The 26,194-nt window shown below is 41.7% G+C and overlaps 1 protein-coding gene across 9 annotated transcripts in view; it reads right to left on the bottom strand.

Annotated features, from left to right (window-relative positions):
• Positions 1-12,713, bottom strand: part of LOC124136163 — a 37,188-nt gene extending 24,475 nt beyond the window's left edge. For 2 of the 9 annotated variants that reach the window (XM_046501996.2, XM_046502006.2), the window contains exon 1: positions 12,440-12,603. The gene's annotated coding sequence lies outside the window, so the exon portion shown is untranslated. The other 7 variants (XM_046502002.2, XM_046501998.2, XM_048399623.1 and 4 more) reach the window with 7 other exon arrangements.
• Positions 12,714-26,194: the final 13,481 nt, after the last annotated feature.

Here is a 26,194-nt window from a genome sequence, read left to right as displayed (position 1 = left end):
ATGTGAATGAGAGAATATGTGAGTATGTGAATGAGAGAATATGTGAGTATGTGAATGAGAGAATATGTGAGTATGTGAATGAGAGAATATGTGAGTATGTGAATGAGAATATGTGAGTGTGAATGAGAGAATATGTGAGTGTGTGAATGAGAGAATATGTGAGTGTGTGAATGAGATAATATGTGAGTGGGTGAATGAGAAAATATGTGAGTGTGTGAATGAGAGAATATGTGAGCGTGAAGGAGAGAATATGTGAGTGTGTGAATGAGAGAATATGTGAGCGTGGAGAGAATATGTGAGTGTGTGAATGAGAGAATATGTGAGCGTGAAGGAGAGAATATGTGAGTGTGTGAATGAGAGAATATGTGAGCGTGGAGAGAATATGTGAGTGTGTGAATGAGAGAATATGTGAGTATGTGAATGAGAGAATATGTGAGTGTGTGAATGAGAGAATATGTGAGTATGTGAATGAGAATATGTGAGTGTGAATGAGAGAATGTGAGTGTGTGAATGAGAGAATATGTGAGTGAGTGAATGAGAGAATATGTGAGTGTGTGAATGAGAGAATATGTGAGTGTGTGAATGAGAGAATATGTGAGTGTGTGAATGAGAGAATATGTGAGTGTGTAAATGAGAGAATATGTGAGTATGTGAATGAGATGTTATGTGAATGTATGAATGAGAGACTGGGGAACTGTTCGACGGGTGAGAGCGTGAATGAGTGGATGTGTGAGTGAATGAGTGGATGTGTGAGTGAATGAGCGGGCATGTTCAAAGGCGTGATGAGACGTGTGTTAGTGTGAATCAATGAATGGATCTGTGATTTTCTGAATTAGTCTGCAGCATTAAAGGTTTCACACATTCACCTGTGTTGGGAATCGAACCTGGTCTCGAGCGATTCGAGCGAGCGCACTAACCCCTACACTACCCCACTCCCTACACATATGTTGTGTACAAGCCGATATAAGTTTTACGAGCATGTTAATACTCCAACCCACAGGTATACACAGATTCAAAGCACCAAGCACATGTTTACAAACTTTCAGCAACAGGTCTTAGAAGTCACTAGCCTTAAGCGAAAGCGAATTTATTACTCTGCATTCAATATATTTCATGATTAGAAATCCTAAGATGATAAATTGCGTAAGTTGCAGAAATAGGTCAGGCCTATTTTTTATACTACGTTTCTTATAACGCTAAAGGTGATAAATCAGCTTTATTGACATAGTTCAAACACAGGCTAAGCCGTGATGAATATTCTTACGGTAATAATTCAATTTAGATATCATACCACATAAATTTCTTTAACGAAATCAGCGAACCCTTCTGGGTAATTAAACAACGAGGAAGGACCATTTGACATGCCATGAAAAGCGCTGTCAAATACCTTCTTATCTATCGATTCTTACAAGAGAGATATCTCCCGACTGTTTTCACTTCTCGACCTTATTGATAAGCAGAGTTAAAGAAATGCAGTTTAGAGCGGGTAACTCGCGTCAGCAATGGAACTATTCCGATAGTGTTTTTCGAATTAACACCCATGACGCAAATATCTGGGTCTAATCTTAATTGGCACCCGGCCCGAACAAACACAACCTCCGTTACACCGCTGGTGTAATCTGAAGGGCAGCGAGAACACACTGGATGTATCTGTGCTGCTGTATGCTGTTCGTGATATCGGAACTGCACCAGCGCTATGACACTCACCAGATGTACAGCTGAGAGGAATACATACGCACTAATTGCTGATTGAAATAGCATTGAATTGACATCAAAATGAAAATAACATATGTTGGTTGAGCGATGTATTTTTAAACGCGTGCCAACTGAGGGGAATTTTGTGTAACATATATGTATTCTTAATTCAAGAAATAAATATGTTTCCTGTAAATTCCAAATATCGTAAAATCTCGCGATTCCAGGCCCCGTTAATCCGAAAACCCTACATTCCGGATGATAACTACTATGAACTCTCGCATGAATACAACGTGACGTGAGCAATGTCGATGATTCCTTAATCGGGACGTTTGTTATTCGGGTGATTTCACTTGGGTGAGGTGAGGTGAGGTGAGGTGAGGTTAGATCGGGTTTAAACAAGGACGTGTGTGAATGTGGCTGCTTGTACTAGTCCGGACGTATGTTGGTTATAGCCCATTGAGATACCTGCCATAGTTTAACATGTACACCCTACTCATTCATGTAGCATACTGACTCTGAGCCAACCAGTCCTTGTTTTATCCTGTTAATGCCGAGTGCCAGGCAGGGTAACAACAAGTGCCATCTTTTAACGTCTCCTCCAAGACGCTCTTCCACGATTTGACGGGACGCTACCGACAGAATACTTAATGGGCACATACTGCTACAGGTACACGTTCCACAATCCTACTTTAGAACTATGACTACCGTAATTACGTTAAAGTATGAGATTTACGACAATCGTAACGCAAAGTTCGCTTTGTGGAACGAACCTTTATGACTCGCAACGTATACAGCTACAATGAAATAAAAAAAGTCTGATTTCAAGATATATTGTCTTAACATAATAATTCAATAAACAACATTGTAAATAACACTTTGTTAGTTTGCTTGTTTCTTAACGCCGCACTCACCAATAGTCCAGCTATATGACAGCGGTCTGTAAATAATCGAGTCTGGACCAGGCAAATCAGTGATTGACATCATGATCACTGATCCACGCAATTAGGATACGATGACATGCATCAACCAAGTCAGCGAGCCTGACAACCCGATCCCGTTAGTCGCCTCTTACGACAAGCAGAAGTTACCTCATACGGCAAGCATGGGTTGCTGAAGACTTCGCGGATCTTCACGGGTTAAATAGCACTTAGTAAAGGTAAACAAGACTGTATAGTCATTACAACATACGGTATAACAGGCCCTCGTAACGGGTATATTCTCAAGTATACACATCTATATTGGGGTTACGACCCAATCTGTGAGGTCTAGCAAAACATGTTTTGTCTGTCGCTAACTTGGAGGAAAGATATAATCAGTTAGTTTGATGTCAACATGTATCTCGCCCTGTGTGATCAGTAATGTGACTTCCTGTGTGACTATCACAAAAAACACATTCTGTTAAATCCATATATACTCGCCACCAAAAGAAACCATAGAGAAGTATGTACGTTAAGAGATGTTTTCAATGTGTACCAATTAATGACAAAACTAACAATCAGTCAAGTGTTACCGCAGATTGTCTTTATTCTTATCACGATATGCTGCACGTGATTTCCAAACTTTACACGCTAATCCTGCACGACACAAATGGTGCATCACGTGTCATGAATCTATGACGTCACATGTGATGCGTTCATGAGCGTCGGTTCACACAACACACCGGTATGTTCGTTTGTGCATCAAACCAATTTGATATCTCTTGAATATAAGTAATCCATCATATATTAACCAACATATATGGTATTCGCGTTTCTTTTGTCGGTGAGTATATTAAACCTCCTATATCCGGACACCATTAATCTGGAAAACCCTCTTTCCGGACGACAGTTATCACGAGAGTGAAGACTCAACAAACGGGGGCGGTGGGGTAGCCTAGTGGTTAAAGCGTTCTTTCACGCCGAAGATCCATGTTCGATTCCCCACATGGGTACAATATGTGAAGCTCATTTCCGGGGTCCCCCCGTGATATTGCTCGGATATTGCTAAAACGGCGTAAAACAATACTCACTCACTCAAACGTCAGAGTAGGACTGTTTACCCGTTGTTAACAAACACTTCCTGCTTCGCTGACGATGGCAGATCGCCTGACTGGCAACCAGTCAACCGTACCGGACATGCAGTGACTGGTCATACACTGACTGGACAAACAGCACACCACCAAATACGTGTGGCACTAACACTTTGCAAACCTCCGATACAAAGCGACAATGAACTATATACGTCCGATCAGAATGGCGTCACGAGTCCACGAATCACAGCTGGTAGATAGTGTTGTGAAGACATTGTGCAAATACGACAGTGGGTTTTTAAAGCATGAGTTATGATGAGAGAAATCGTGATGGTGAGATTAAAGATTGTGTAAGCATAAAGAAGGGCGATAGAAGTACCGTTAGTTCCGGCAAAATAGGAAACCCCTAAAGGCAAGTGAAACGCACAAGGCAGCGGGGAGTTTCCCTGGCACATATTCCAGTAAAGGCTAAAGACTCTTTCTTTAATAGTGTAATACAATACGTTAAACTGCAAAACATCAGGGCCCAGTTCCACAAAGCGATCTTAGCACTAAGTCGATCGTAACTCCCATTCTTTAACACTGACTTACGACAGTTGTGGCGCTAAGATCGCTTTGTGGAACGAGGCCCTGTAACAGTGAGTGAGTGAGTATAGTTTTACGCCGCTTTTAGCAATATTCCAGCAATATCACGGCGGGGGACACCAGAAATGGGCTTCACACATTGTACCCATGTCGGGAATCGAACCCGGGTCTTCGGCGTGACGAGCCAACGCTTTAACCACTAGGCTACCAGACCGCCCCAGGCCCTGTAACATAGGGTCAACACTCACATGGCTACAAATCTAGATCCAGAACAAAATACGAGTAAAGTTCCTGAAATATCTATTTTATTTGTACTTTATGTCCCCGGGATGCTGTTCAGTGCCTTGTGAAAGTTAACTTGAATAAGAAATAAATAATCTTATTTGCCCCCCCCCCCCCCCCCCCCCCCCCCTGTCAAAAAAAAGTTAACTACGGCCTTGCTGTTGCGCCAGGTGATCGTAACTCCCATACCTTAACATAGACTTACCGACAGTCGTAACGATAAAGTTGTACAACGGCACAAAGGGCTTTTCACCCAAAATTCCGAAAACCAAAAAGAACGTCAGGTCTAGCTAAAGTCATTTACTCACTGTTGTTTAGAGACGATCCCGCTAAGGTCTAAAGCTTCCACTTAACGCAGGGGTGGGTACAGACAGGCATAGCGGTAATGGGACAGATAGTTGGTCACGTGGTGAGACCGAAATATATTGTGACTAATATCATTTGTTGCAGGATTAAATCATTGGGACGTGGGTTCGGTCTCGTTATCATTGTTATCTGTTATCTGCACGAACTCGTCAGAAAAAGTTACACACATTTTATCTAAACTGTGGGGCAAACGAACGTATACCGAGGTTGTTTTTTTTATGTAATTGAAATTTTAAAGAATTGTTGTTAAATTTGATTATGCCTGTATAACCATATAACCATCACTCATTCCTGCAACAGTTTGAAGAAAGTAATCTTTGGCTGGGTAATTTTGTATAAAACAAATTGTTTCAATGAAGACTAAGCTAAAAATTAATTTACAACCACATCATATAAAAATGCCCCCCCCCCCCCCCTCCACACACACACAGACACACACAGACACACAGACACAGACACACACACACACACACACACACACACACACACACACACACACACACACACACACACACATACACACACATTTATTAATGTTAAAAGATAAGATGTCTTAGACACCCATCAGCAGTTGTGTATTCTTCGAATTCTCTTTCAAATTAAAATATATTATATAAAATAAACCCTGTAGAGGGTATTCTTTGAGTGCTGCAGTAAGGGTCATCTTAGGATATTTTCAATTGAAAATCAAACATATGATAAAATCAACATCGACTGACGGATATAGTTTCTTTTGCCCCTATGTTTATATTTTCTTCTTGATAGGCTTTGTGAACTGATTGAATTGATTTATGGATAACATCTTCTTTATAATTTGTGAGGACGATTCAGGGCTGCTCCTTGCAAGAAACCTATGATTGTGGGTTCGAATCCCTGTTCGCCCCGATTATGCTTCTAGGTTTGTCAGCACCATACCCGTGCTCGTGGGTTTCACCGAAGTGGTAAACGTCTCAGACCTGCATCACTTCGGGCTTTCCTCCCACATTAAGCTGACACGCCGCGATATAACTGTAATACTGTTCAAAGCGGCGTTAAACCCAACTCACTCACTCACTACGGTATGGTTATACACATCATGGTGTAACTGTAAATTCAAAATACAAAATACGTTTAAAAAAGAACCTAGAAACACAACATTCTATCACAGTATCGAATTCATCACGACAGTGAGCTAAACACAAACTTGTTACTCGTTGTGCGTTAAGTCAGGTGTAAATATGGAAACTCCTCACATATATAAAAATGTCAATAATCCACTGTCACGGATATCCCAAACACGCTCAGTAATACGCTTGCCCTGCCGCAGAGGAATTCGGACCAGATCGCAGTGTATCACAGTGGTTCAGGATCAATGGCATTCATTGATTAGGTAATGTACAGGTAGAATATTGACTGCGGGGTAAAGGTGGTGTTGATAACGGTAAGAGGTAACCTTAACTTCCTGGTCCGGGGGTTCGCGGATAGGGTAGAAATAAGTCGGGATGGGTTGGATCGAGTTACAAGCAGGTGAAAAAGCGTCAGTGTGGGTCAGTTTGGTTCAGTTCGATGGGGTGGGGTGCATCGGTCCTGTGGGTGAGTTACTAACGGGTAAAGTCATCAGTGAGGGTCACTTCGATTCAGTTCGATGGGGTGGGGTGGATCGGTGGGACGAGTTACTGACGGGTTGGCGCCAGTTCGATTTTGTGGATTGGCCATGTGGGGTGAGTTATTAACGGGTGAAGACGTCAGTGTGGGTCAGTTCGATGGAGTGGGTAGGTGGTAGGGTTCATTGGCCATGTGGAACGAGTTACTGACAGTGAAGGCATCAGTTCGGTTCAGTTCGATGGAGTGGGCAGGTGGTAGGGTTCATTGGCCATGTGGAACGAGTTACTGACAGTGAAGGCATTGGGAATTGGGTGAATCCATGTTGGTCAGGGAGGTTTGGGTGGGAAGGCACGCCCTTCTGAGTTGGGTAAGACGCGGGTGAAGAGGTCAATGGGGCCATGAAGGGATGGTTAGTAACGGGACAAAGTCTAATAGGGTATTTGTGTGGAACAGAATGGTGATTAATTCGACCACTTGGTACAAAGAGGACCGTTGTATCTATACAATGTTCTCAAATGTTCCACAAAAGCTGCCTCTCCTTCAGTACCTACAATAACCGATAAAGTAATCAAACCTAGTTTGTTATTTCTCTAAGCCTCCGCTGACGTTTTAACACACATCACGCTACGTCAGTGTTGTATAACACTCTTACACAAGTACCAGTGTGGCCAGCTATATAAATCCCAAACACAAATTCAGTCTTGCGGCAGCTGGTCACCTGTAAGTGGCGTCGACCCTGTCATGCTCCTATCACGGTACACTTCCATAACAAGTATGCAGTACTTCAGTGGTGTAACTTCGTAAACCCTTCCCATCAGGCCCTAGTAAGGTTATTTTTGTCAAGTCTTTGTGAATTTTGGGTTGTTTTTGCGTGTGTTTAACGCCGCACTATTCAAACTACATGTATATGACAGCGCTCTAAATAATCGAGTCTGGACCAGACAATCCAGTGATTGACATCATGAGCATTGATCCATGCAATTGGGATACCATGACATGCATCAGACAAGTCAGCGAGCCTGACCACCCGATCACGTTATTCCCCTTATACGGCAAACATGGACGCCTCCTACGACAAGCATGGGTTGCTGAAGAACAAGTCTTACCCGGATCTTCACGGGTTCAAGACTCTGTGGCAAACTCTCTACACAATATACATGTTCTATCGAACAATACTGATATCTTCAAAAAGATTAATCGACATGTCAATTAGTGGCATTAATCAGAGTCCATACATGTATATACATTGCCGTAGCCTAATTGTTCAAGCGCTCGCTCGTCACGCCAAAAACCCAGGTTCGATTCCAACATGGGTACAATGTGTGAAGCCCATTTCTGGTGTTCCCCGTTGTGATGTCGCTGGAATATTGCTAAAAGCGGCGTAAAACATTACACACTTATACATTGCCCCTGTATGTGTGAATGTCATTCCCATGGTGTCTTTGTATATACTGGAAGTATATATATATCTGGCGTCGTGACGTCTTTACAAGAAACTCATTGAGATGGCTTGTATATAGAGTATTCACCACATATTCTACAGTCGAGACCGACAACACAAAGTCCTATTTAGGTTTTCACATTGCCTAATGTTGATCTGACGTGTGGTGCACGTCACCGTGGAAATTGACGGTGCCGGTACAAGGAAGTTGCCTAATGGGCCTCGCTCACAAGCAAGGGGCGATCACTCTATTGATCTCTGATTGATTTAGAGCAGTTTAACCGAGGAAATAAATATAGGCCGGAGTCTTTATTTCGTATCTCCTCTCAAGTAGGCGCTGACTGGCATCTGCTTATAATACAAATAGAGCTTGAATTCTTTACATATATGTTATGCTTGAATTTAGACATTAACATACAGACCAGATCTTGTATTATATCGACGGCAATGTCACCAGCGACGGCGTTAATAGCTGACCTGGTTGATTGATAATTAGTCTCCAAAGACGTTAGCGCCCATGATGAAAGCGGTATAAACATGACCATACAGTCATAGTAAATATCAGAAACTCCTTCCCTGAATTGTATTTTATGTATGATCAAATGGCACGCTAGAACTCTTTACATCGCGTTATTAAGGGAGCGCCTGAGTCAAATGTAACTGAACTATTGTAACGGTTCATACTGATTAAGCGTCACTTTACAAACTCCATACACTGTACGTGCTTAACGGCATGTACTTCCTCGTTGTCGCAACAAAACAGACAACATATTTTTTTGTTCATCGGAATCGTCAACTCGTGATCAGATAAATTTTCAGTCAAGTCCCATTAATCCGACATTGTCGGTTGCATATGATTATGCCGGATTAACGAGACTTGACTGTATATTTGGTAGAGACTTTAATGACGGATATATGTAAACTACAAACTACATCCCTTAAACTTAAACGAATATTTCCCGACGAAGTTAAAAAACAACTCTTGTAATTGCCATGCCTATTAATCAGAAATGCCTTGCGAAATACATCCTGAGGCAGAAAGTATTAGAGGCACACGTCACACAAACCAGGAAAATATCCACTTGGTCTTCACGTCAGATACATGTTTCCTGTACTGACAAAATATACCATGCGTCAAGCAGAAGCGTTCATTGTTAATTATCAATATTTACTGTATGAACATGTTACTGAATAAAACGACACGAAATGATGAATTCGCTTCTGATGACAAACTAACCAAATATCACTCCTACTAATCGTATACATAAGAAGTATCCCTTTTGGTGTGTTAAATTCCATTCGTTCATAATCCTAAAAGGCGACTATGTTTGTCGTAAGAGGCGACTAATCGGATCGGGTGGTCACGCTCGCTGACTTGGTTGATGCATGTCATTGTATCCCAATTGCGTGGATCGATGCTCATGATATTAATCACTAGATTGCCTTGTCCAGACTCGATTATTTACAGACCGTCGTCATATAGCAGGAATATTGGTGAGTGCGGCGTTAAACAACAAATAAACAAACAAATTATTTATGACTTGGCTGAATGTTTGCCCTTGCATGTCTACACGTGTTGCTGCCCATTACTGGTTTGACTGACCCAGACTCAATAACTTACACCTCGCGGGGCGGTGGGGTAGCCGAGTGGTTAAAGCGTTCGCTCGTCACGCCGAAGACCCGGGTTCGATTCTCGACATTGGTACAATGTGTAAAGCCCATTTCTGGTGTCCCCCGTCGTGATAATGCTGGAATATTGCTTAAAGCGGCGTAAAACCATACTCACTCACTCACTTACACGTCGCCATGGTGTAAACTGCCGGGCACAAGAAAGTATGCACTTGAAAACTGGATTTAACCAAAACATTAACGAGGCTGAAAACAGTCGCTGAAACACTGCAAACTGAGGTCCAAAACACATCTATGATACCCGTATCTACATCCTCGTCGAATGACCATTTCTTGTTTGTTTCATTTTTAGTCACCATCAACATGAGTATCCATGTTTTCCCCGGCAATGTATGAGGGATGTACTGTGACGTATAACAACATGCACTCACACACGCCAACTGAACAGAAGGTTCTGACTACTATTAATCAACACCATTCACAACGTTCAAATTTCATAATTCTGAGCATAATATCACCACCGGTGGATTTCGTAATAGTATGTATACCCTTTCACGACAGACCCGTGAAGATTCCGGGGTAGAATAGGTCTTCAGCAACCCATGCTTGCCGTAAAAGGTGACTATGCTTGTCGTAAAAGGCGACTAACGGGATCGGGTGGTCAGGCTCGCTGACTTGGTTGATGCATGTCATCGATCCCAATTGCGTGGATCGATGCTCCTGACATTAATCACTGAATTGTCTGGTCCAGACTCGATTATTTACAGACCGCCGTCATATAGCTGGAATAAATATTGCTGAGTGCGGCGTTAAACAACAAACAAACCAACCAACCTTTCACGACATTAAACAGGTGAGTCAGGTGTTAATTTTCTATAGGAACGCAACATGTCCGAGGTGTTGTTGGGTCCGATAGTTGCTGTTGGATACCACATGCTCTTTAATTCTGATTATATCGCACAGTATTGAAAATCTCAACGTATGTCGTGCCGTAACGCAGACACAGTGAGAGTGATTGTTCGCTCCTGAAGGTCACTGAAGGCTAACGAGACCGGATCGCATGTTGGTAGACAATTACTGCAACAATACCCGAACTCACAATAATACAGTCATCAAAATATATACACTCGCACTCTTAGTGCTGTGTGGTCCCCCGGCGTCCAGATGGTCGCAATTAGCCCTATTGTGTCATGCACTAATAAACTCATCGCATTAACCGATTAATGTGTCAGAGAATTATCAGTTAGTTAGCCGGGTATGAGTTAATGGTCCGAGGACATTTTCCATATCTCTCGTGATACAATCACAAAATTGATTCTTGACTCTTACATGTCTTGGTATTAATGAATATTGATCTTATATTAAACATTAAATGATAAAATAGTCTGGTGGTATGATAGATTAAAGATGGAATCAATATTTTAACATAAAATAATCACTATATTATTGTAATTCATTCTATAAAGTACAGATATACCCTTATTCTTATAGAACCACGTGTGTGACCGTTGTCATTGAAATATTTAATGTAATACGGATATCTATATTCTGATAATAAAGGATAACCTTTAAGATTATAATATATCACATATTGTAAACTGATATCCATATGAACACAATGCCATTTAGAAAGTGGTCAAATGTAACAAATGTTATATTTGGGATAACACTTTCTGAGTAAAGTACAGATTATCGTACATTTTTGGGGTGAGTCCCTTCCGGGATTCGAACTGCCAGTGTGGGGCGCCTAATCGCCAGCACACAAAGTCGGCGGTCTATCCATATTGCAACATAATATCAAAAGTTAACAATCACTATGGTTAAACATGAATATAATTCAACAAGAGACCTAAACTCTAACCTAATATATGACAACATTACTATTGTAACATTCCAATTACATTTCCCTTAATATAGCACAAATGAACCTTTATTACTGTGATGTATCATAAGATATTAGACGATGAGTATATACAAATGATGAAAATAGAGATGACATGCTAAGGGGTGACACCCCCATTCCTCATCCAAATCCACCCAACAAACAATCGAAAAAAATAATCCAAATACACAGAACAAAATAATTAAAAACCCATCTCAAACATTTACTTCAGAACCGCAATCACAAATAAAAAACATGTTTACACCCCACCCCATCTAACCATGTGCATCCGGGGCATTCGCGCTCCCCCCTCGCGTATGGGTTCGAATAATACTTACATAATGGCGTGCGGTACCCCCCGGGGTAGGTTTGACCCCCGAACCATTTTGTTCCCTCACTGACACTCGGTACTAAACTTTTACAGATAACTCTCCAATATGTAATCCATACAATCGATATAGTTGCTACACGTCTGTCACAACAAATACCCGACAGTGGGTATCGGGTACTCTATTTGATATGTCGGGTACACTTGTCCAACAGGGGGGCTATAACAGTTGAATATGAACACTACCAAACCCTGGTCAATGAAACCCTGTGTTCAATAACACCAAGGTTCAACGACAACCGACCAACAGTATATATATATATATATATATAGATCCAGTCAACACAACACTGTTGTGGTAAAATGTATAATGTATACAAGAAAGCCATTAACACCACACTCAATAACCATATGTCATGTTTAACATTTACTTTAGTAATCAATCCAGGTATTTCAATCTCAGGTAAAGGTTCGTATGTATTTTATATGACATGTTAAATAGTTCGGCTTTTGACATGTGTATTTTCACATAAAACCGGACAGGTGAAATTTGTACAACTGTATAAGCAAACAATGATCTCTCGATAAACATACCAGTGCACCTGTATGACAGCATGGGGCAGAGAGGTCACGTACCTTCTAGCGTTTCGGTAGTCAAGACTTGACTTTAGTGGTTTTCCATGAAAAACAGTGGTAGTGACACTAGGTGAATAGTTACAGACCTGGTCACAGTCACACTGAGTATTTCACTCGGAATGAGAGGGAGCAGGTCACGTGACAGCCAGCGTTAACAAGTCCGGCATTACCTGTTGTTGCTCAGTAGAACAATGGCTATTACGGGTGTGCGCAAGTCGGGTGGGTTTCAGGTCCGGACTTGAAACGGTTTCTACACAAGAGCGAGTTGAATGCCTACGTTCCACACACCATATCACAACAGTAGGAGAGGGGGCGCTAGCGGTACACATGTGGGTGCGGAGTTCGGCATAATGTTCGATTATGAATTGAACGGTAATTTGGTTTTGATTTCAACAGATCACGACCCCGTTCCCAAATACGGTCAAAGCGCTAGTCGGTCCTAACTTCTATACTTAATACTGGCCCAATTGTGTGATAGGCCTGACTTAGAAGTTGAAGGATGACAAGGACGACACAATTTAAAGTAATTAAAGAAGTTGTTATCCATAAATTGTGTCTACTTTGTTAATACTGGCCGACTGGTATCGTAGGCTTCAGATCGCTTTGTGAATCCGGACCCCTGGATTGTTGAACATGGGTGATGTATGCATTATATACAAACGGTTTTCATCCATCACCCGATGCAGTTCGTGTTTATGATAAAAAAATTAACAAATTTTGTCTTAGTAGAAATTCACCTAATATTGTACCTCGGGGTGAACTTAGAACTTAGACTTTAAAACAAAACAATATCCGAAGATAATTAAATATTGGATCAGATTATTAAACCAGCAAGAAAATAGTATTTTATCTCAAGAATACTGTTTTCAGTATCGGTCAGCAGAACTAGGCAGACAATGTTGGGCCAACAATGTGAAGTGTTGACTGTATGAATATGGATTTGGGTATGTTGGGAAAACCAGGATGTTGGATGAATTAATTCGTTTATGGCTGCTTTTAAAGAAAGATGCATTGCAATAGATAATCAAATATGGTTTGCAGAAATAGCACTTTACTCCAAGCTTGTTATGTATCGGTTATTAAAAAGTTACTTTATCTTTGAAGAATATTTATCAATTGTAATAATTCGTATTTATAGAATAGCATTCACGAAGTTTAGATGTTCTAATCAGAGGTTAATGATAGAAGAAGGCAGAAGACTTGGGATTGCCAAAGATAAAAGATTTTGTCCACTTTGTGTCATTCCAGGTATAGAAACAGTCTTTCACTTCTGTATGATTTGTAGATTGTGTAATAATTTGAGATATATTGCCAAAATATTACAATGTAAACACGATTTATGTTAAGTTTGTGCAGCTAGTAACATCAACAAATCCTATTACATGTATAGTAAACACTTCAGCAAAGTTTGTATTTCTTGCTATGAAAATTCCGATGTAAACAACTAAGATTACTGTAAAGAGGTAAAGAGCAGCATGGCGCTATTACGAAACAAACATCAATGTACAAATGTTGTTGCTAGAGGTGAAGTTGGATATTGTTCATTAAAAGCTAAGATGTACATCAAAATAATTAAGTATTGGCTGAGATTAATTTATCAACAAGATAATGTGATTCTACAGCAGGCTTATTCTTTTCAATATAGGTTAGCTGAATTAGACAAGAGTTGTTGGGCATATAATGTTAAAATGCTTTTATTTAAGTACGGTTTTGGATTTGTTTGGAAAAACCAAAATGTTAATTGTATCACTTCCTTTTTGTTAGAGTTTGAAGAGCGTTGTAAAGAGATTGATTACCAAATGTGGTTTGAGGGTTTGTCAAAATATTCTAAATTGAAAATGTACCAGTCTGTTAAGACTGTCTTTAAATTTGAAGAATACCTATCACTTGTCATTGTACATCCTTATAGAAATGCTCTGATTAAATTTAGATGTTCAAACCATAAACTTATGATTGAATACGGACGTAGACTTGGTATAAGTGCGAATGAAAGATTCTGTCCATTGTGTATCGTACCTTGTGTCGAAACTGAATACCATTTTTGTATGATATGCCCATTCTATAATGATATAAGAAGTCTATTACCGAAATACTATGTACAAAACCCAACTCTTTTTAAATTCCAACAACTACTGTCATCACAAAATGCCTACACTGTAAATGTCTTAGCGAAATATATTTTCCTGTCAATGAAAAAAAGATGTAAACAACTCAATATTAATTAATTGTCACTTTGATTGACCAATGTATAATATTGTATGGCGCTCAATTGAATTGAAAAAATCAATGAAATATGTATTGTATAATGGGCCGGTGGCCCCTTTACTGCAATACTGTTGCGTAAACCAACATTCACTCACTCACTCTCCCAACTGTATTAACATAAATTTAACACACCGCCTGTCATGACAGAACCGCCTCCATGGTACAGTGGGAAAAGTGTCTTCCTGGACAGAGTACGTTCGGTGGTTAGATCCGCGTCATACCAAAAGACGTCAAAATATAGTACGTATTACCCTGTCTGGCACTAAGGGGCTAAAACAAGGACCGACCGGGTCGGACTCAGTACACTGTGTCTGGGGGATCGCTGTCAGCCTGCGGCATGTGATATTTCAGTGGGGTGGCACTATAAAACCAGTTAAGTCCGGACTATACACACGCATACGTGCATGGACGTCGCTTTGTAAGAACAAAAATATTGAACGCGACGTTAACCCCATGCCTTCTCAGGACAGACAGCTCGGGTCCTTGAAGCCCTTTTGTGTGCGCACTGTGGCTACGAAGTGTTAATCAAACATAAGTAAGCAGTCACCAGAGTAAAATCAAACTAATAATCCCACTACAAAGACTTCTTGGCAGCAGCGACACGCCCTATCGTTATCTTGATTGAAACTTATTACTGTATGACAAACTTGGTATCAAAGGATCATATCAATGTCATATGATCTACAAGGCATACTTTGCCGATATTTACAAACCAACACATGATAATATTAGCAACTTTAATTGACGCTTGCAGTCAGTTCCTTCATTTCCTGACAGGATATACTACGTCATAATTTAAAATGTTGCTGGCACTACACATCAGCAACAACTATCCATCAAACTCACTACTTAAACCCATATCGTTTGACAATACCTATTTTTGGACTGCTATAAATATCACCATATGGTTTTATAAAGCATCTAGATTGAGTGGGTTCGGTTTAACACCGCTTTCTACAGTATTCCAGTTATATCACGACGTGTCAGCTTAATGTGGGAGGAAAGCCCGAAGTGATGCGGGTCTACTATTTCAGTGAAATCCGCGAGTACGGGTATGGTGCTGACAAACCTAGAAGCATAATCAGCGTGAACCGGGATTCGAACAAATGATCATAGGTTTCAGGCGTGCTCAAGGGACACAACTCTGCACTGCGAATATAGGGCGCCATAGACGACCTGACCACCCCGCTCCTTCATAATCAAGACATAGGCTGCCGTCAATATTCAGAATGAGCCTATGTTATCTATATCAGCTGTAGTCATCGCCCCGGGAATATCCGCGGTAGAATAGGTCTTCAGCAACTAATGCTTTCCGTAAAAGGCGACCATGATTGTCGTAAGAGGCGACTAACGGGATCGGTTGGTCACGGTCGCTGACTTGGTTGATGGTCGTGTCCTAATTGTGTGGATCGATGCTCATGACATCAACCACTAGTCCAGACTCAATTATTTACAGACCGCCATCATATAGCTGGAATATTGCTGTATGCAGCGTTAAACAACAAACAAACAAACCAACCTGAGCAAATCAAGGAAGCAGTTATGTGCCATCTCACAATGTGCGCCACGACCACACGCATGACTTTCTGCATTATCTACTCAAAATGGCTGTGCGTTTAGAGAGCTACTTGGATGTTGAAATCTTGAAATCGATGACAGCATTATGATATCGTTTGTTGAAATACGTAATTGAACATTCAGAGTAATCTGGAACACTGTCTTCCAGGTCAGGAATGAATCTAAAACCATAGTTGCGCCTTGTTATTCCGGAACTCGTGAAACCGACCAGTTGCAGAAGAAACGAAATGTCTGGATAGAAGAGGTTTTGCTGTACCCATTACTACACATGGAAGCTTTATGAATGGAAGAAACAACATATCTGAGTTTAGGAACATTACTAAATAGCGCACTCTAGAAGTAACATTGTGGGGGTTGTGGGTTCTGGATTAACAGGGTCCGCGGTTGTCCGCCGTTTAAAAATATACGTAACAGGATATTCAGGCGAAATCTGAAATCTCACAATCTCAAGGCCACGTATCGTGTTTCTGTCGTTACATATATATAATAACAGACCAATAATTGTTTCCATTTTCATAATCCGAATTGGAGGCAGTGGGGTAGCATAGTGGTTAAAGCGTTCGCTTGTCACGCCGAAGACTCGGGTTCGATTCCCCACATAGCTACAACGTGTGAAGCCCCTTTCTGGTATCCCCCGCAGTGATACTGCTGCAATGTTGTCAAAAGCGGCGTAAAACCATACTCACTCACTCATAATCAGATGTCTGGGAAATCTGGAATATCACTGCACGGAATCGGTCTCGAGACAAGAGACACATGTAATTTACACGTATGGATGCTGTGCATCGCCAGGGTGTTACGTCAGTGACACACTGACACACATGATGTTGTCTATTTGTGTGTTTATAATGTCTAACGTGCAGACATACCATCGACACAGCTCGTTAAAATGTCACGAAAAATTCCAATGTAAAATTTTAGTTATTTCATATTGTTTGCACATGTTCAGTGTCCTTTCGCCTCTTACTGATGGAGATTTCAGTGTTAGATCGAAGACACTGGCCCCCAAAAGTATTTCTTACCAGAATGGGAAGGTCGGTTATATGTGACATGCAAGTTACAATTTGTCTTATTGTAATGATCCAAACGGACATGTAAGATATATCGTCCCCTAAGAGTCGTAATGTAAATAGTTTGCGTCAATTCACAATAAAGCCTTTGATATACGCATTTAGAAGTTTAAAGAACATGATTATTCTACAAAAGGAACGCAGCTCGTTGCGTCAAGTGAAACCCTGCTTATGTATTGTCATTTCTGACGACTTACTACCAAGGTAGTTCTGTTATATGCCTTGTAGCGTTTCCATGGCAACACTATGATATGTTTGAAATATTCATCAACAAATGTTCTTGTGAAAGCGATCCTTCTGAGTGTACTGAATTATGTATTGCTCTAATCTCTGGCGGTGTCCTTGAGGAACTTACTTCCATCAGAATCTCGACCAGCACACACACACACACACGCACGCACGCACGCACACACACACACACACACACGCACGCACGCACGCACGCACGCACGCACGCACGCACGCACGCACGCACGCACACACACAAACACACGGCGGCTGATTTATATTGTAACATGAATATCGGAACCCGGAACTTGCTACCAATGTTGGTAATATTGGGAAGAACGTATTCAGCTAATTCCCCGAGACACAGTAAATGCCATTTAACGCCGAATTAAGAAATAATCCATCTACTTCACGACAGTCTCATACACCCAGTGACGCACGTGTAATACCCTAGTCATACACCCAGTGACGCACGTGTCATACCCTGGTTATACACATGGTGACGCACTTGTCATACCCTGGTCATACCCCCTGTGACGCACGTGTCATGCCTTGGTCATACCCCTTGTGACGCACCGACTTTTCTGCCTGTTTCCAACACTGTTCCCTGAATTCAAGAACGTACCACGTGCCACACTCAAGACAGTCAATTGTGACAAGTTCTGGATATTCGTTAGTGCACTGACTCCAGCGTGTTTCAATATAATTTGTTAATCTTTGTATGGTTTCATAATTCAGTTATGTACGTACCCATATCTGGGTTAACCTTCGCGTTTCAGTTTTGGAATCAACCCATAACAAGATACATTGTATGTGAGTTATGAAAGCAAGCGAAATGTTTTTTTTCTGAACAGTTTCCGACTGTCACATAGGCTCCAGGAAAACTAAACGCTTCATAAGGTTTGCAGAGAAAATGCCTGAGTCATGTGCAGCCTGTGCGTAGACCATCACCTAGCGATAGATTGAAGGAGCTATTTATAATAGAATAAGCAGCTCGTTAATTCGTGTATTGCCATAATCAATAAGCAAGACGTAATGATCACTGAGACTGCTTGTTAGCCACCGTAAGTCCTATCATTTCAAAACTTGCACAAATCTATCACTGACAGTTCACTTTTTCAGTCATGACATTTTTGTCAATATAATCTATTCCTGGATATATCCGGGGTTTAACATTATAACATACAGTGTCCTGATTCAGTACTTAGAAAGGTTCTGATCGCCACTTCTTGAATAATTATCCTGAGAAAAAAAATTTGAAACATAAAAATAAACCTTGATCATCTGATGTTAGTTTTATATAAAACGGTAGCCGGTGAGGTCATGTCGGATCAATATAGACATTTTGTTTCTTGACAGCTTTTCACTTTTTTTCATAAATAATAAATTTAGAGGTGTCAATTGCGCATGAAATTTTGATAAAGTCAATGTGAATTTCTTACTATCAGACACATTTCTCTTCATATAAGACACCAACTGTGTGTCTGTTTTACATACAGAAATTCTCTCTCTCTCGCCTGTCTGCACAACGCCAAAATCCATACTCGTAGCACATGTGATTAATATGGCATCTTTGCAGGCCGAATAGACTGGTTTCTCATTCTGCCCGCTTTCCCACATAACTCATATTACCGACTCAAATAGCAAAGGCGGGAAAAACTCTATGCAAACTTACATGACAGGTCGAAAATATTTTTGCATTTTGAAGACAGGTGACCCTTCAGTATGAGTTCCCTGCAAATAATGTTTTTTAAATTGCCTCATCGCGTTTATTTGTTTTAGCACCCGCATCAGCAATATTACAGCTTTATGACGGCTGTCTGTAATTAACCGAGTCCGGACCAGACAATCCAGTGATTGACATCATGAGCGTTGATCTACGGTGACAACCAAGTCTGCGAGCCTGACCACCCGATCCCGTTGGTCGCCTCTTACGATCTTACGACAAGCACGGGTTGCTGGAGACCAATTCTAACCCGGGGCTCGCCCATACACTCATCAACTACAGCCAAAGTAGACACCTGCCAGACCACATTATGAGGGAGGAAATGTTCACCCACATTTCTAAACAGTATTTCAAATACATAACCAACACACCTGCGAACGCCATATTCTCCTTCTTAGTCATCATTGATGTTCATCCATCAGACACACGGTTATATAAATATTCTTTGTGTTATGCTTATGTGATTCATTATGAAATATGATGACAGTGTACCCCCCAAAAAACCCAACAACAACAAACAAACAAACAAACAAACAAACAAAAACAAACAAAACCAACAAATGAATACATATGAGTATATACATGTATATACATTATGACATTAAAGGTCAAGGTCAGACGGTATACCGTTACGATCCACTGGATTGGTGGTCAAGGTGACATCGCACAACAAACAAACTACGAGGACATGGAACACAGTGAACATTGGACACATCCACAACACATTATTGATCTGATATGTTTTTGGAATACGTCGCTAGCGATGTTGATCTATCTCTACATTTGCGTTTATTCTTGTCGGACTAATAATTGTGATTTACATCAGTGCATTGAAAAACACAAGTTTTTTATTTAAAAGCTGCATCTGTTTCAACCGTATCTGCATTGTTTATTCATTTCACACAGAGAGACAGAGAGCGAGAGAGAGAGAGAGAGAGAGAGAGAGAGAGAGAGAGAGAGAGAGAGCGTGTGTGTGAGTTGGGTTTGACGCCGCTTTTAACAGTATTCAAGTTATATCGCGGCACGTCAGCTTAATGTGGGAGTAAAGCCCGAAGTGATGCAGGTCTCAGACGTTTACCACTTCGGTGAAACCCAAGAGCACGGGTATGGTGCTGACAAACCTAGAAACATAATCGGGGCGAACCGGGATTCGAACCCACAATCATAGGTTTCTGGCGTGCCCAAGGGGCGCAACTCTGCACAGCGAATCGCGGCGCCTTAGACGAGTGGGACTCTCTGGACTGGGAGAGAGAGTAATGGGATTTACGAAGCAAGCCATATTTTATTGCAATAAAAGCTATGCTCACGTGGACATGAAATGATTGTTGAATGCATAACTATTCACACAACGTTACTACAGAAGTCTATGGGGAAGCATGTCTTGTGTGTAACATACAGCGACATTGGTACGTGGCACTGCTTGATGACTTGACCTCAGTGCCACCATCATCCCCGTCGTGCCTACAGACGTACCCCAGCCGCTAACCTAATACTACATGTACTACATGTATTTGTATCCCACCTTGGCGCCCACTCACGACCAGAGTGTGGTTTAGACAGTTCGTGTATTTATACACAGTGTTGGCAACTAGTGCCCGCATAGGAAGTGGCTGTAGATACAGTAGATATTTATATACCGGCTATTGATGCCACGTGTCCTGCCTAGAATTCTTTGGTTCGTGTAATACGGAATTGCTCAAAGAAATAACGGTATCCCAACTCTTTGTGATACAAGGATTAGACCTTACTTCATCACTAGTCTCTTGTATAGCTTCTTGTCTTAATTCCTCAACTGAATTTACTTGACTGGTATTATTCTTTTAATTCTTCCGTTATGGATTAATCCTTGTTAAGGTGCCGATTGTCAAGAGATGTGTAATTTGTTAGCGTGAAGGTCAGACGTGAGGTGAGGTGAGGTGAAATGGGGTTTTTAACGTCGCGTCCAAGATTATTGCACTTATATAGCGACGTGCATGTACGTGTGTGTGTTTGTGTGGCTGCTTGTACTAGTCCGGACTGATGCCGATTTATAGTACTAGCTCACTGAGATACCATGCCGCAGTTTAACATGAATATCCTTCTCAGACACAGTATACTGACTCCGAGCCGACCAGTCCTTGTTTTAGCCCCTTAATGCCGAGCGCCAGACAGGGTAACAACAAGTACCATCTTTTAACGTCTTTTGATATGACGCGGCCGGGGATCGAACCCCAGACCTTCCGGTCTCCGGGCGGACGCGCTACCACTAGACCACGGAGGCGGTCAAACGTGATTTGAAAGCATGTAATGGCTAACATCGTAAATGTCTACATTTCAGTTTAACAGATGGGGAGGAGGGCCTTTGAAACAGAAAACATTTCAAACAATATAAACAAGCTTACTTATATGCGTTAGTGAGTGAGTCAGGTGTGTTTAACGCCGCTTTGAACAGTATTCCAGTTATATCACGGCGTGTGAGCTTAAGGTCAGAGGAAAGCCCGAAGTGATGCAGGTCTCAGACGTTTACCACTTTGGTGAAATCTATCGAATACTCTATGATATTCATACTGTCGAACCCCGTTCACACGCACCTCTATACATATGTGTGTATATTTGCAGACGTGTGGAAATATACATACGTGAATATACTTGTCATGTGAACGCACTTACACATGTGTGTATATTTACACCAGGAGCAAATTTACATCATGTCTGTAGCAGGTGCAAATGTAAATGTAATTTTGCCTTTTATGTATATGTTGTAATGTGAACGTTTATGCCAACGACAGAGGATGATCTGATTAATATATCGGTTGGTTTGCACAAACAAATTGTCAACAGTTCTGTGTTCTAAAAATGACACAATTCAGTCTACAGCAATACCAACTTTTATGCTGACATCCAGAGCTGGGCGGACGGTGTTGTCTTTGGGTTTCTGGGAGTCAAAAATTTGCGTACAGATTAAATCAAACACATGTTGCTGCATGCGAAGATTTCTGTAAGTTAACTCTCTTCTCATGATTCGATAACAACCTTTTCATGTTGAAAGTCGTGAACAGACTGATGAATATGCGTGCCTTACACCATTAAATACCCTATTTACACACTAAAGTTAAATTTCACGAGTACGCATAGTAAATATTCATATACACACGTATGTACAGTTACACATGTGCAAAATTACTTACGCGAGTAAATGTTGTGGATGTAAACGGGGTATATAGACGGACGCGAATACAGTTACAGAATTTCTGAATGTTTATTTGTACGACATAATATGGTATATATGATGCATTATATATGTCTGATATTATGCTATTTCAATGTGATGGTATATGACATCTGAATCTTCAATAGCATTCTACCTACAAATTTATCAACGAATCAGCAACGGAACATTGCACCCATTGAACCTTAGGGGTATTTCTCCACGATGCAAGTACCTAGCAACAAAGTATACGGAACAACTGGCTAATCCCTCCAGATGTTTCAGTGACTGATTAGCCCGAATTGAAGACAGATCGCCATTGTTTCTCTTGGCATGCGGTACACGTTCTTCTCCCCAGCATAGTAGGAGCGGTTGGAGGTGTTGCAGCGAGTGTGTGGGATCGCGGGATTCCAGCCATTAGCTTGTGTATCTCATCTGTTGTCCTAACCTTCCGCCACATGGTGATACTCGGACGTCTCGTGGCGCTCGCTGCAGCCAGGGGGCAGTGAGTGAGTGAGTGAGTATGGTTTTACGCCGCTTTTAGCAATATTCCAGAAATATTACGGCGGGGGACACCAGAAATGGGCTTCACACATTGTACCTATGTCGGGAATCGAACCCGGGTCTTCAGCGTGACGAGCGAACGCTTTAACCACTGGGCTACCCGACCGCCCCAAGGGGCCAGTGTGTGAGGTGTGTCCATTGAGGAAACACACTAATGTCGTACGGAAGCTTCGGACTTGGGTTTCATCATACTGTCAAGGACACTTTAAATGATGTACCATTTTTTACCTCGACGCGAGGGGGTGGGTGGTGTTATGTCATACACTCTAATTGATGAAACCTTGTTTTGTTCTTTGGGGAGAGATCCTAATTGATGACACCATATTTTCTGTGGTTGAAGAGCTTGGTTGCCATGCACCGGTCAGGACACCTTAATCTCTTTGGGGGAAAGAACTGGGAGACATACCGTCCATCACCCTCTTTATGCACACCCTCCATACAGATCCCCAAAGCTCTCTATGTTAACACACCCAGACCACCTGTACTGAAACCCCCAGGTCCCCTATACTGACGCCCCATGCCCCTATACTGACGCCCCAGGCCCCCTATACTGACACCCCCAGATCCCCTATACTGACGCCCCAGACCCCCTATACTGACGCCCCAGGCCCCCTATACTGACACCCCAGGCCCCCTATACTGACACCCCCAGATCCCCTATACTGACGCCCCAGACCCCCTATACTGACGCCCCCAGACCCCCTTTACTGACACCCCCAGATCCCCTATACTGACGCCCCATGTCCCTATATACTGACGCCCCATGTCCCCTATACTGACACCCCATGTCCCCTATACTGACGCCCCATGTCCCTATATACTGACGCCCCATGTCCCCTATACTGACGCCCCATGTCCCCTATACTGACACCCCCGACCCCCTATACTGACACCCCAGACCACCTGTACTGACACCACAAGACCACCTGTACTGACGCCCCAGAGCACCTGTACTGACGCCCACGACCCCTATACTGACGCCCCAGACCCCCCTATACTGACATCCCCAGCCATTCTATACTGGCACGGTCAGTACCCGTCTATGCACATAATGAACTACTAAAATATTCATCCCCGTGTGCGTGAGTGTGTACAGTTGAGTCTATGATACGATGTCGGAGTCGACTAGTCTGTCACACAGTCCCTGAACAATATTATTTCTCCTTCCGCCCAGCCCTTTCTGTAATGCAAAAGCCCTAAATAAAGCAAGTCTAGATTTCCTTAGGTTTAATCTCCCATCTCACTGAGGTCCTTTTCAATATAAATGGAATTATTTGTGTTTATTAAATATATATATTTTCAGAGACATGGTGTACGTCTCGGAGTCGACGACCATGCAGCCAGAATATCTTAATGGTGCAGGAGCATACATCTGGGCTCTAGTTTCCCCCTTTCCCAATATATATATATATATCAACCTGCTTTGAACGCGAATCTTGCGGCATGTGGTATTTTGTCTCTTGACCTTCTCAGGGTTCTGCCACGTCACCTAGGAAACTGTTCATATCCTCACAGACACGACCAGATAAAAAAAGCAACATACCTACCTCTGGAATAATTATTCCGTAACCATGGAACATTTAAATAATCACAAGAATGTAATTCCTTTGCAACAATTCACGGGGCTGCAGATAAACACTAAACTGACATTTATCTGATATACGAGAAACGTGTTAAAATGGCAATATTTCCGCATCCTTAGGTAAAGGGTTAAAACCCCATAGCTTCACAAAAATAATGCTTTAGGGACAATAGCCTACCTGCTGACTCGGCGTTAATTTACCTCCATGTGCACGTGGGAACGTAAACACGGCGGTGTTCGGCGGGAGAAGGCGCGTGAAGATATTGCATGACCAACAGAGCCTGGTAACAAGGGGAATGCTAGGGTCATCAGTCTTAGGGAATGTTTGAGTCAAAGACACAAGAAATATAAAATCCTATGTATGTTGCGTTTTAAGAGGAACTGAATTCGCCTAACAACCTAGAGGAATTACTTCCAGATTTCTACCCAACACAATCAAAGCCGAGAATATAGAATATATATAACCAAAATTTCTTTGTTTTATACGACCTTCAAGAAAGCAAATAATTCTGTATTATATTCTCCTGTAAGATTTATAATCACATAGTAGCTAAAGATTCAGTCCCTTTCTGTGGCATAGCTTATACACAACATGTGATGAGTCATATGCTAGTCAGATGTTAGTTCCGCTATCTCATTGCTAATTCGGTATATGCCTATTCATGCATCTACAGAAATGAGTACCATGTGTGCCTCATATATTTACGACCCTCCTGAGGCAAATATTGACTGTTTTACCTGTATAATATCGGACAAGTCCTGCAAGACACACGATTCACACACATCAGGAGTCTATAGAAACAGTTAATCAACTTCCACTTACGTCTATAAAATAACACGTCTTCCGTTTCTTTATTTGCTTACCTTAGCAGCTATAAACATATGGAACAGACATCAACCAATCAGATACACAAAGAAATAAGACGTAATCTTTGAAGCTCGGCAACTTACCTCAACAACGAGTAGACCTGTCTCTGTTATGTTCGCCTCGTCACAAAGAAAGTCGGTAGATCTGTGTTTAAGAGGAATTAGCACGTGCGCACGTGAAGGCTACACGTGCATGTGTTGCGTTTGCTGCCATGAGTCTGCTGTAGAAGCGTTTCCTTCTTGCTGCTGGAATTGGGGATCTGTGACGCAGCGATGTTGAAAGTAATCCAGTGTATCGCCTATGTGATTTGGAACTTAAGCAGAATGACGTATTGTACAGTCTTGTTTGTGGTATTAATGGGAACGTTATCTGGTAGACGCCGTTCGGATATCTCTCGACATTGAACACATTGTCTCTCAGGCTCTCGCAGACAGGTACCTTCGCTCTCGGCCGCTGTTGTTGTGTGTGGGATGTGGCGTTCTCTGTCGCGTGCTGGGAACGGTGCATAGTGGGGCAGAGCATTGATTCCCCTTACCTGGATTTAAATATTTCATCAGTAGTTCTAACTACGGGGCCGTCTATTGAGCACAGGTGACTCTTCCACCGTGGGAATAGTATACGGATAGCGCTGATTCTTACATAATGTGTTAATTAAAATACTTTGTATTGAACAATCAAAGTACATAT

This window comes from Haliotis rufescens, unplaced genomic scaffold (assembly GCF_023055435.1).
Source record: "Haliotis rufescens isolate VD_foot unplaced genomic scaffold, xgHalRufe1.0.p SCAF_2, whole genome shotgun sequence".
NCBI lineage: Eukaryota > Metazoa > Mollusca > Gastropoda > Lepetellida > Haliotidae > Haliotis > Haliotis rufescens.
This window is presented reverse-complemented; position numbering and strand designations above follow the sequence as displayed.